Source organism: Saimiri boliviensis, chromosome 9 (genome assembly GCF_048565385.1).
Source record: "Saimiri boliviensis isolate mSaiBol1 chromosome 9, mSaiBol1.pri, whole genome shotgun sequence".
Taxonomy (NCBI): Eukaryota; Metazoa; Chordata; class Mammalia; order Primates; family Cebidae; genus Saimiri; species Saimiri boliviensis.
Genome location: NC_133457.1, coordinates 102753604 through 102765650, shown reverse-complemented (window position 1 = coordinate 102765650; position 12047 = coordinate 102753604).

Genomic DNA, 12047 nt, shown 5'->3' with positions numbered 1-12047 from the left:
CTTGCAGCCTCCCGCCCCCGGACCACCCCCTCCAGAGTCCCACAGCTGTGCAGTCCCAGATCCTCTGGCCAAGGACTGGTCTGGGCACCCCGAAAGCCCGCAGGACTGAGTTGCCCGTCTCAGGCGGAGCAAGTCGTCTAGGAGTCAGCTTCCCTGGCACGCATCCTTCTCACTTAAACCTGGCCGCGAGTCCCCCTTGAAGGTAGAAGTGGCTGGCATGGATCGCTCCCAAGGAAGCTCAGCCTAGGGCTCGGTCACCCGGCCTCTCTCCGCCTGTCCAGGGATGCCGCGAGGGAAGCGATTGTGCAGGTCGCTCGCCACCAACCACTCTCCAAATGTGTGCAGAATGGAGGCGAAAGGTTGGCTTTTCGCTTTCTTTTCGTTTGGGGGGTATGGAAGAAGGCAGGACTCTATGAGGACACCTCTCGGCAGCCTCCTAGTGGGTCTGCGAATGCCCACACCGAGAGGGCTCGCGGCGCGGCGGGGTGGAAGAAGCGGAGGCTCGCGGAGCCCCGGGTCCCTGCTCCGACGGCCGCCTGCAGGCAGTGAGAGCCTGGGCTGTTTCTGTTGATTGGGGTACGGGTGTATGAGCTCGAGTAAGGGAGAGACCCAGAGACAAAGACTGATGCTCTATCAGACACTGTTTGAAGCTGGATCAGCGTGGCCTCCGAATGTGAGGTTTGGTAAGCGCGTGTATTCTGTGTCTGGGTGGTTTTGTGCGCATTCGAGTCTGTGTGCCGGAGCTGGTGCTTTGGATTTCGTGCGTATGTGTTCCCGAATGGGGTTGCCTGCGTTTGTGCCTGTGTGAGTCCCTTTGTAGTAGTCTCCATGATGGTCCGCTGCTCTGAATGGGTCCCAGTGTAGGTCCCCAACTGAGATGCTGACCGGAGGACTCCTCCGGAACAGTAAACCGCAGGGCTCCACCTGGCAGTCCCAGCCTGAATGGAGAAGTAGCGGCTGTGACTGGAAGTGGGGGAGGGGGCAGACAGAGAAACCAAAGGAAACAAAAAAGGAAGGCGCTCCCAATCTCCGGTCTCCCGGTCTCCCGAGGCCCTTTCTCCCCGGGAACCCCAGTCCACTCCTTTGCTGCAGTATTTCTAGATTAGCTCACGTCAGCGCACAAGTAGGGCAGCCCGAGGGCTTTGAGCAGAGAGTTGGAGCTGCTCTGGACAAGACAGGCTTCCCTCTCTATACCCTCCCACCTCCTGCCACCTCCTCCCACCCAAGCACCTCCCAGTCTCCCGGAGGAGGCTTCTCTCCACATAGGGAACCTCCACCACATTGGACAGAGATGCTCCTAACCTCTTCCCAGGTACCCCCTTAATTTCCCCAGAAGCTCTGGAAAGCCCTAACTCCTGCCTGGTGGAAACCAAGACAGAAACCCTCTTCTTAGCCTCCAGCTACTAAGACCAAAAAACGAACACAACAAAACAAAAAAGCCTCTCCATAGAACCCTCCTCCAAATACAGACACATCAAGTCATGATAAGACCCAGAACAAAGACAGGAAAGAAATTCTTCCTCCAAACACAGAGATCCTCTCCTCCAAGGAGGCTTTGAAATAGAAGTGATTCCCCATCCGAAATTTGCCCTGTACAGAGACCTTCGGTCCACCCCAATTCCCAGATACCAGAAAGAGAGAGAGAGAATTTTCCCTACAGATTCCTATAGACAAAGACCTCCACATCCTACTTACCATCTTCTCCCCTTCTGTTCTTGGTGAAATTCCTTGGCCCACATGAGATGATCTGGGCAAAGGCTGGGTCTTGTAGGGTTCTCTAGTGCCTCCTCCACCCCATCTCACCCAGACCTTAAGATGACCACTGATGCCTTCTCTGACAAGTGAGTCTAAAGTGCTTACTTACTTTTCTTTTCCTTTATGGTGTTCTTTGCTGTAGGACCCAAGGTAGGTTGTGATGTGCTTTCATCAGTGAGAGATGGGCTCATTTATTCTTTCATTCAGTGAACCTTTTCACAGCCCTTTCTGTGCATGCGACTCTATTCTGGCTATTCCAGGAACTGTCAAGATGACACAGAATGGTCTCTTCCTATACTCCCCACTCCAGTTCTTGGGTCTAGGACCTTAGAAAGCCCTCAGTCCAATTTTCCTTTCTGCAATATTTAAACTCCCCCAAATATCCCAACAGAGCCTCACATTTAACCTAGTTTCACAGACAAGTGAACTCAAGCCTGAGCAGGGAAGTGTCCTGCCCAAGGTCACACAGAATCCAGGTGAAAACTGGGCTAGAACTCCCAGGAATCTTGAGACTCTCTCCAGTATGCCTTTCCCTGCACTACCTCATCTTCTCTTTATATCCTCTCTCCCTGGTTGCCGTTTGGTATTTGGCCACCTCACTGCCCAAAGAGATGAAATTCAAAATCAGATTCTAATCCTCCTGGCTATAATTAAATGCCAAAAATTGGGAAAGGAACTCCCATATTTCCCTCTCTTCCTGCTGTTTGTAATAAATACCTCTTCCCAGGTGAAATTTCCAGGTGAAAGGCAGGTGTGTCAAGTTTTCAAGCAACCCACACTTTACTGAATAATTCTACCTCATCCCCAACTCTGTGACACTGACTACTTCTTTAACTTCTCCGAGCTTCCATTTCCTCATCTCTAAAATATGAAAATAAGAATAACATCCTTTAGAATGTTATAGAATTATTGAGAAAATTCAATGAGATATTGTATATGAGATGCGTAATACATGCTGCATGCCCAATATGTGATAGCAATTATTTTGTTATTGTTGTAGTTACTGTACTCAATGGTCAGTTCTCATTATCGGGGGTGGGAGGAATGGGAATGCACAAGAAAAAGCCTGCGATTGATCTGGGAGTTGAGTGAGCTGGAATGTACGCTCTTCTGTTTCTGCCCTGTGACTGCTCTGACTCCTTGCAGTCCTGAGCTGACCTGGAGAGAAGGGAATGGAGGTCAGGAGCAGGGCAGAGGGCAGAGTCCAGGAGACCAAAAGGATGACTTTCCTTGCTGGTAGTGAGCTGGGCTTTGCTCTGGTGAAGCCATTGACCTCCAAATTCCCCCAAATAGCTACTCTGGAGGGGTCCCCTAGGAGAGGATTTTGCAACAGGCCAGTCCCTGAGTTGAAGCACAGCACACACATACATTCACACAGAGCATGACAAGCCGATGGATAGATATACAAAGACGTGAGGATAACATTCAGATTCTAGTAGATTGAACAGAGCATTCTAGGACATTGACAGAGCAAGGACAGGCCAGCACACAGACAGACACATGCAAGATTTGTACCCAGACTGCCTGCCACACAAAGGAATCAGAACAGACACTGGTGGGTCCCTCTGTATGGACAGAGGCACCTGGATAACAGGCTCAGACATACAGCAGTGCAAGGACAGGTAAACACACACACGGACAAGCTCCCCACACAAGAAATCACACACACACACAAAGTCACACTGAGACCAACAGGACTTCTCTTGCATGATCACTGAAGAGGAAAAGAGGAGCGAACAAAGGGCAGGAAGGGGCAGGAGAGATATAAAAAGGACCAAGCAGGGAGAGGGAGATGGAAGCAGGCCATGCTGGATGCAGCCACCGGCCAGTGGGTCACAAAAGAGGCAGAGATGCCACAGCCTTCCTCTTTTGCCAATGCCAGAGCCCAGATCTTGTGACTAAGAAACTAGGAACGGAGAGGGTATGTGGAGAAATGGCAGGTGCTGTCAATACCCAACGTGGGGTGTCTCTACCTTCTCTCAGGACTTCAGCAGAGCCCTGTGAAGGATGGACTACTGGATCAGGATTGTGAATCAGGAAGGACCGGGATCAGATTCCCTGACGCCAGGGCTCAAGTGAAACGTACACAACCCCTCCTGACACATGAGCTCAATCTCTCTGTCTTTGATGCCTCAGTACCCAGGGGGTTAAATGCCTGGCTAACAGAGACTTTGGGGGAGTAAATAGGGTTAAATAAAACTGGGCTTATCTCCCATAGCAGACAGCAAGTTGGGGGAAGGGGGGCATGGAGCCCTTGAATTAATGGCCTGGAAAGCCAACATCATGAGCATCATTTCGGGGCTGAATGATCACAGATAGATCCCCTCCCGCTCTCCTGTGGCTCAGAGCCCTCCTTTTCCAGAGCAATGTCTGCCTTGCAAGGCTTTTCCTGCTGAGGGGATGGGCACTGGCTTCATAAACCACTCCCACCCCCAAGTATCCTGGGGCTGGGACATTGGTGAGGTTTCCCTACAGCTGGAGGGAGCCAAGTTCACCTTTCCCCAAACCAAAACCCGATTTCCTGATGCTGTGTCCCTGGGCACAAGGGAGGAGAGGGGCAGCAAGGCTGAGGTGACAGGTAGGGGCCCATACATGGAACAAAGACCCTGCTTCTTCTCCTTTCAGGGTCAAATCAGGTGGGGGCATGGACCATGTAGCTGCTGCCCCTGCGAGCTCAGGGTAAGACATATTAAAATACATTCACGACTGTGTAGATAGTAGCAGTTTTCCTTGCACACATAGTGAGCGCCCCATCTCCAGAGGTGTCCAGGCAGAGGCTGGATGGCCTATCAGAGACGATGTCCAGAGAAGTCCTCCCTTAGGGTAAGGGAGGCTGCATTTCATGACTTCTGGGGTTCCAGGTTCCTGCTCTCTGGGCTGACAGCTCTGAGAAGGGGTCAGAGAGGAGGAGGCATGAGGACCCAGGTCTTGCCCTCAGCAGCCTTTAAAACCAGAAGCTTCCTGGAACTGAAGGAGGAGCCCTGGACCTGGCCTGGTGGGTTAGACCAGGCGTCCCCAAACTATGGCCCACGGGCCGCATGCGGCCCCCTGAGGCCATTTATCCGGCCCCCCGCCGCACTTCAGGAAGGGGCACCTCTTTCCTTGGTGGTCAGTGAGAGGAGCACAGTATGTGGCAGCCCTCCAACGGTCTGAGGGACAGTGAACTGGCCCCCTGTGTAAAAAGTTTGGGGATGCCTGGCGTTAGACCAATGGTTCCTGCCCTTTTCTGAGAACACAGCTCCAGTTATGCTGGGAAGCAGGGAGCATGTCAGCCTTATCCGTCCGTCACTGGGTCTCCAGCACACAGTAGACACCCATTCATGGAGATGACTTAAGCCAATGTCACAAAACCATTTTCCCCTCCCAAGAAACACACAACAGCCAAAGTCCAGCTCTGAATTACAAATACTGTAGCTCTTCTGTCTTTTACGCTCACATCATCTTTTACGTAGTTGAAAGTCAGTCCTACATAGGTGTATAAGATGTGATTTTTATTCATCTAGGGCTTGGGGTGCACACACAGATTCAGGGACTTCTTGCAAGAACACTCAGATTCTAGGTCTCTAGGAATCTGTGGGTCACTGGTTATAACCGGGAGAGACAGCTATAGTGGGGTCTCTGATTCTAGTGAACCCTGGGACAGGAGTCGGTCTCTGATTCTAGTGAACCCTGGGACAGGAACCCTGGACTCCAGCAGTGCAAAGGGGCCGTGTGTCTGACCTCCTACACCCTCTAGGTACAGAGCTTGCCTTTGCTGAGTGCCCTCTGTGTGCCAGGCACTGTTGAAAGTGCACTCTCAGGACTGTTTCCTTAAATTCTCACAATCCTGAGACTAGCCCACTATCATCTCAGGAAGCTGGAGGCAGGGCCTGCAGGAATGGACATGGGGAATGGATAACTGAATGGGCATAAGCAGGGAAGGAGACAGTTGGGAGGACTGATGATTACTGGGGCCAGGGGAGCTGCAGGGGGTCCTTGCTTTAGTTAGAAACCTCAAGGGTCAGCCTTTGCTGGTCAAAACCTGCCTGTACCCAGATCTAGAATAATCTATCTCACTGAGTGCTATGGACTGAATTGTGACCCCCAGATCCATATGTTGAAGCCCTCCCCACCAATGTGACTATATTTGGAGATGCCTCTACAGAAGTAAAGTTAAATGCGGTGAAAAGGGTGGGATGCCAATCTGATAGGATCAGTGTTCTTATAAGAAAGGACAATAAAGCATCCTCTCTCCTCTTTCTCTGTCTCCTTCTGCCATGTGAGGACACAGGGAGAAGGCAGGAAGAGAGCCCTCTCTAGAAACAAATCCTGCAGAAGTGAGGTTGGTCCAGCACTGTGATCTGGGGCTTCCAGCCTCCAGAATTGTTAGAAAATGAGTTTCCGTTGCTTAAGTCACTCAGGCTATGTCACTTTATCATGGCAGCCTGAACTGAGACTGAGTGCTTCTGCCAGCCCTGACCTAGCTCAGAGACCAAAGAGTTTTCTAGGTCACAGCCCCCGTGGACATCTGGTGAGGCTGCAGATTCTTCTAGAAACACACACACAATGTTGTACAAGGTTTCAAGTCCCTAAGCCCACCTGTAGTGAGTCCATGGCCTCCAGCCTAAAAACCCAATCTAAACGTGTTTTTCTCTTTGAATTCCGTTGAAAGCTGGAATGGGGTAAGATGCCAACGTTAACATTTACCAGATGCTTCTTCTTTGCTAGGTTCTAGGCTAAGTGCTTTCCCTGGGTCACACCAGCATGGACAAGCCTCACACCATCCCCATGAACATGGGTTGGTTTTAGGTTTGCTTCACAGGTGAGGACCCTGCAGTGCAAAGAGGTTAAGCGACTTGCCCATGGTCTCACAGCTAGATAGTGACAGATTCAGGAGTCGAACACAGGATCAGAGCTGTTCTTATCACCTCAGCACTGTCGGTCAGTCTGCAGGGCAGGGCTTGGGTCTCTGGGCTCCAGGGAAGAACTGCGATCCAGATCTGGCTCCCCCTGGCCAAACATCTCTCTGTATCAGTTCCCAGGCATTCTCTCTGCACTGACTTGTATATACATCTACTCTGGGTCACTCCTGTCTCCCTCCAGACTACATAGGCAACTCCTGCGACAGGGAGGTGGGAGGCATAGGGCCAGGTACAGAGTAGGTGCTCTTCTCTCAGAAGACCTTGTGGATTTCACTAAAGTCTGGGTGAGATCTGGCCTTACTGGTCTGGGCCCTGTGTCATGGCTTGCCAGCCCCAAGAATGCGTGGTTTTTCCCCGTAGGGTGGCTTAGACCTGCACAGCTGATAAATGATTGGTCCAGCACAGTGGCTCACATCTATAATTCCAGTACTTTGGGAGGCCAAGGCAGGCGGATCACCTGAGGTCAGGAGTTTGAGACCAGCCTGGCCAACACGGTGAAACCCTGTGTCTACTAAAAATGCAAAAATTGGTGGTGTCTGCCTGTAGTCCCAGCTACTCAAGAGGCTGAGGCATGAGAATTACTTGAACCCGGGAGGTGGATGTTGCCTGGGCAACAGAGCAAGACTGCATTAAAAAAAAAAAAAAAAAAAAAAAAAAAAAAAAAGCTCCTGGGACATTTATTGTTTCTCAACCTAGGGTGTGAGAACTGGTTATAAAATTAACCAATTCTCTCTCAGAATTGGCTAATTTTATATTATATCTTTATTTTTTATTTTATTTTATTTTTTTTTGAGACGGAATCACTCTGTCACCCAGGCTGGAGTGCAGTGGCGCTATCTCGGCTCACCGCAACCTCCGCCTCCTGCAATCAAGTGATTCTCCTGTCTCAGCCTCCTGAGTAGCTGGGATTACAGGCGTACACCACCGCACCTGGCTAATTTTTGTATTTTTAGTAGAGATGGGGTTTCACCATATTGGCCAGGCTGGTCTCAAACTCCTGACCTGCAGTGATCCACCTGCCTCAGCCTCCCAAAGTGCTGGGATTTACAGGCCTGAGCCACCACACCCGGCCCAATTTTATATTATATTATATCTCAAAAGCCTACCAGCAGATTCTAGGTCTCCTACATGACCAAATACTGCTTTAACTGTCATGTGCCTTATGACAAAAGAACAGAGGGGGGCTAAATGCTGAACCATATTCACTGTGCAAGTGCGACTTCATTTCAGCCACACACTATCCATCACGTTAAATTATTCGCGTTCTTTGGAAATGTCTGATGTTGTGGCTTTGTTTGTGCCGCACTGGTATATTGTCTCCGCTTTTCCAATTGTGTAGAGCTAAAAGGATAAGGAGTTGATACCTAGCTTTCTGTCTGTATATATTTTCATAAAATTATAATAAAGATAATTTGTCAATTGTTGATGGGGGGGCTGTGACTGTTTTTCCCTTCAAACGTGGTTCCTGTATTACCCAAGTGTGAGAAGCACACATTTAATTCGTTCTGACCAAGTAGAAAATAAGCTTCACACATTGGTGCCCCACACACAGCCCCTGCCACCTGGGTGGGTCCCCATCCTCAGTTTGGCTCCCCCACTGCTGCCTTCGAGGGGAAATATGACAGCGTAATGAACAGTTGTACGACGTGCTATAAAAAGGCAATTAAGGGAACTATTGGACTGGGACAAGCCAGCGTGACCTGGTTAATAGCTCTGAGCGGAGCTGGGCCGTGGGGAGGGTGAGATGCAGGAGGGGGAGGGGTTTGCTATTTCTCAGTGAGGGGCTGAGGTTGTTTCATCCACTGCCTGCAGGTATCAAGGGGTCCTCAGGCTAGACTCATGACCACAAGACCAGCCTGAGGGGGATGTTGCTTCAGGGTTCAGCTCTGGAGTCAACTCTGCCACTGCTGGTTGAGTGACCCTGGGGAGGTGACTCTCAGCCTCTCTGCTTCAGTTTACTCATCTATTAAATGGGGATAAAAATGATCACCCTCGAACCCTGCCCCAGCATGGGGAGGAAGGGGTGGGGCATTCATTGTTAAGCTGGTCGGAGCTGGGAGCTGCACACAGGCATTCAAGGGAAAGTGTAGAGGAGGTTTTTACTTGTGTTAAGTTGGATCTCTCAGTACAGTGCAATCTGTGGCTGTACCTAATCAGGTCCCCTGGGCTTCCCACCCTCTGCAGGGTGAGTTCCTTGATCGGATCCCCTGTGGTCACCATGTGGTCACCACACTGAGGTCACCCCTCCTCTTTGGAGCCTCTCTCTCATCCCCTTAGCTCTTCAGTTCCTGTCTCCTTCAAATGCCACCTTTGGCATATGCCAACCTTTGGGATGGAGACAGAAATGCTTCCTTCCCCATATGCATGCCTGTTTTACTCTACTTCACAGTGCCGTTGGGGGGATTGACAAGACATCACATGGAATGTAGGTAGTGGAGCACCTGGCACATAGTAAATGCTCAATAAACTCTGGCTATTGTTATCATTATCATGATCAGAAAAGTTCTGGGTTTATATTGAACACCTAGCACAGTGCCTGACATATCGCAGGTGTTCAGTACATATTTGGCGAGTGAATGAATGGATGAAACGTTCCTTAGCTCTATTGTCTGCACTCTGTGATTACATACACTAACCCCTGTCTCAGCCTGTTACTCATTTGTCAAATAGGGATATGATCCTGCCCCAAGGGTCAGAGAAGTGCCTCACCAGCTGTAAAGTCCTGCCCACTGTGGGGACTGGTTCTGTTCACCCCCACACTCATCTGTGCCTGTCTTTTGGATCTCTGAGTGATCAGGAGGTGCCCAGCCCCCCATCACAAGTGTTTATTCTAAAATAGGAAACCTGCATTGCACATTGGTCTGAAGGGCCCCTCCCCACAGCCTCAGATGGAAGCGGCTCTGAGAGCCAGCCCGGCGACAAAGGAGCAATCAGGGGTGATTATGGCTAATTTAGGGACAGCTTGATGATTGGCTGAGAATCCTCAGCTCGCTCCCCACTCCAGATGAAGAGGGCCTGAGTCCTTGAGCTCCTTCTATCCAGCACCTGGCCAAGAGGGGGGCTGCAACAGGCAGGAGAGACTCAGTGGGCAGCCTGTTACTCAGGGCACATGAGCCACAGGCCCATGCACTGGCATTCCAGCCTGCATCTGTGGGCAAGATGCTTACCTGGTAGAGTTCTAGAGCCAGCGCTGGCCTTTTCCATCATCCAGCTGCCCCCAGGATGAAGCACAAACTCCCTCCCCGCCAGCCTGCAAGGCCTGGTGTGTCCAGCCCCTGCCTGCTTCAGCAGCCTCCTATCCAGCATCTCAATTGGCTCACCCTAGTTCCAGCTGCAGGGGATGATCTGCTTCCCACCCTGACTCTCATTTACTCTCATTTCTGTCGTTCAGATATGCACTGTAAAGCAAGCAGAGCAGAACTCAAATCCAGGCTCCACCACTTTGTAGGTGTGACCAGGAAGCACTTCACCCAGCAGAGCTCCAGTTTCCTCATCTGTTCAATGGACAAAATCAGTCCTCCCTCTAGAGGTGGCAGAGAGGATTACATTCAAGGACACAAAGCATCTAAAACACCTCACATGCAATCTATCCTTCAGGGATATTAGCTACTATCCTCATTCATTCCTAGGTCATTGCTTAGATGTCGCTCCATCCAGAAAGCCCGCTTTGATTCCCCAAGTTTTGAGTATGCCCCTCCTATGTCTTCCTGCCACCCTCTGTGCTTTGCCCTGGCATATTATGTATCCATGAAGGTGTGGCTGATGTCTTTCTCATCCTTCTATCCTGGTGCTCAGCAAGAGGCTGCTATAAAGGAGGCTGTCCACAAGCCTGTGGACAAACCACTGTGCTGACAGCGAGGAACAGATAGAAATGCTGAGTACCCCTTGGAGGCCAGGCCTCCAAGAACCTGGAGCAGGGGAGGTGGGGCTGAGTCCAGCCCTCCGCTTCAGCAACCTGTCTCCCCATTCCAGCTCCGGCCAAGATGTCTTCCACCCTCTTCTCAAGCTCCTCGCTCCTCCCACGGAGACTTCCTGGACTCACAGCTCACAGTGGCATATAGAAAATACAATTTAATCTTCTCTCCTTCCATGGACTGCTTCTCAGGGTGTGAATTTGAGCTGAGTCTGTGCTCTTTTGTTCTTTTGAGACAGGGTCTCGCTCTGTCACCTACGCTGGAGTGCAGTGGTGCAATCACAGCTCACTGCAGCTTCGACCTCCCGGGCTCAAGCAATCCTCTTACTTCAACCTCTCAAGTAGCTGAGACCACAGGTGTCCACTACTGCACCTGACTAATTAAAAAAAAAAAAATTTTGTAGAGATGGTTGTCTCGCTATGTTGCCCAGGCTTGTACTGTCTTAATAATAGTCATAATAGGCTGGGCTTGGTGGCTTACACCTGTAACCCCAGCACTTTGGGAGGCCGAGGTGGGTGGAACACCTGAGGTCAGGAGCTCGAGACAAGCCTGGCCGACATGGCAAAACCCTGTCTCCACTAAAAATACAAAATTAGCCAGGCGTGGTGCCAGGTGCCTGTAGTCCCAGCGACTCAGGAGGCTGAGACAGGAGAATCACTCGAACCTGGGAGGCGGAGGCTGCAGTGAACTGAGATCAAACCATGCACTACAGCCAGGGTGACAGAGCCAGACTCCGTTTCAAAAAAAAAAAAAAAAAAAAAAAGTCATAGTAGTTATCACTTATTGAGGACTTACTTTTTCCATCTAATGTACTAAGTGCCCCTCATGTATTATCTCATCTTATACTCAACCTCAGCCACTAGCGTAGGTCCAACAGAGCATTACTGGAAGAATGCTGTGGTCTCAGGTGATAGTGGGAGGGGCAGACCTCAGGAGCATGGCCTCAGGAAAGCCAGGACCAGAGACCCCTCTCTTTTCACTTCTGTGCTCTCAGCATGTCATCTTTTCTTTTGCTGTGAACTTCTTCCACATGGAAGCAAACATGACGCTAGCCGCTCCCAAGCCTCCCATCTCATAGTTATTACTGCTGGAGTGGAACTGGCTGTTTGTCATAAGCTTGGCTTGAAAAGTCCAGGGGAAGGACTTTGGCCAGCTAAAATCAAGCACCGCCCCCCTCCCCCAACTCCAATAAACTTGCAATCATCAGCTGGGTGCGGTGGTTCACACCTGTAATCCCAGAACTTTGGGAGGCTGAGGTAGGCAGATCACCTGAGGTCAGGAATTTCAGACCAGCCTGGCCAATATGGTGAAATCCCATCTCTACTAAAAACACAAAAAATTTGTTGAGCATGGTGGTGCATGGCTGTAATCTTAGCAATTCGGGAGGCTGAGGCAGGAGAATTGCTGGAACCCAGGAGGCGGAGGTTGCCTCTGCCAAGATCACACAGCACTCCAGCCTGGGCAATAGAGTGAGACT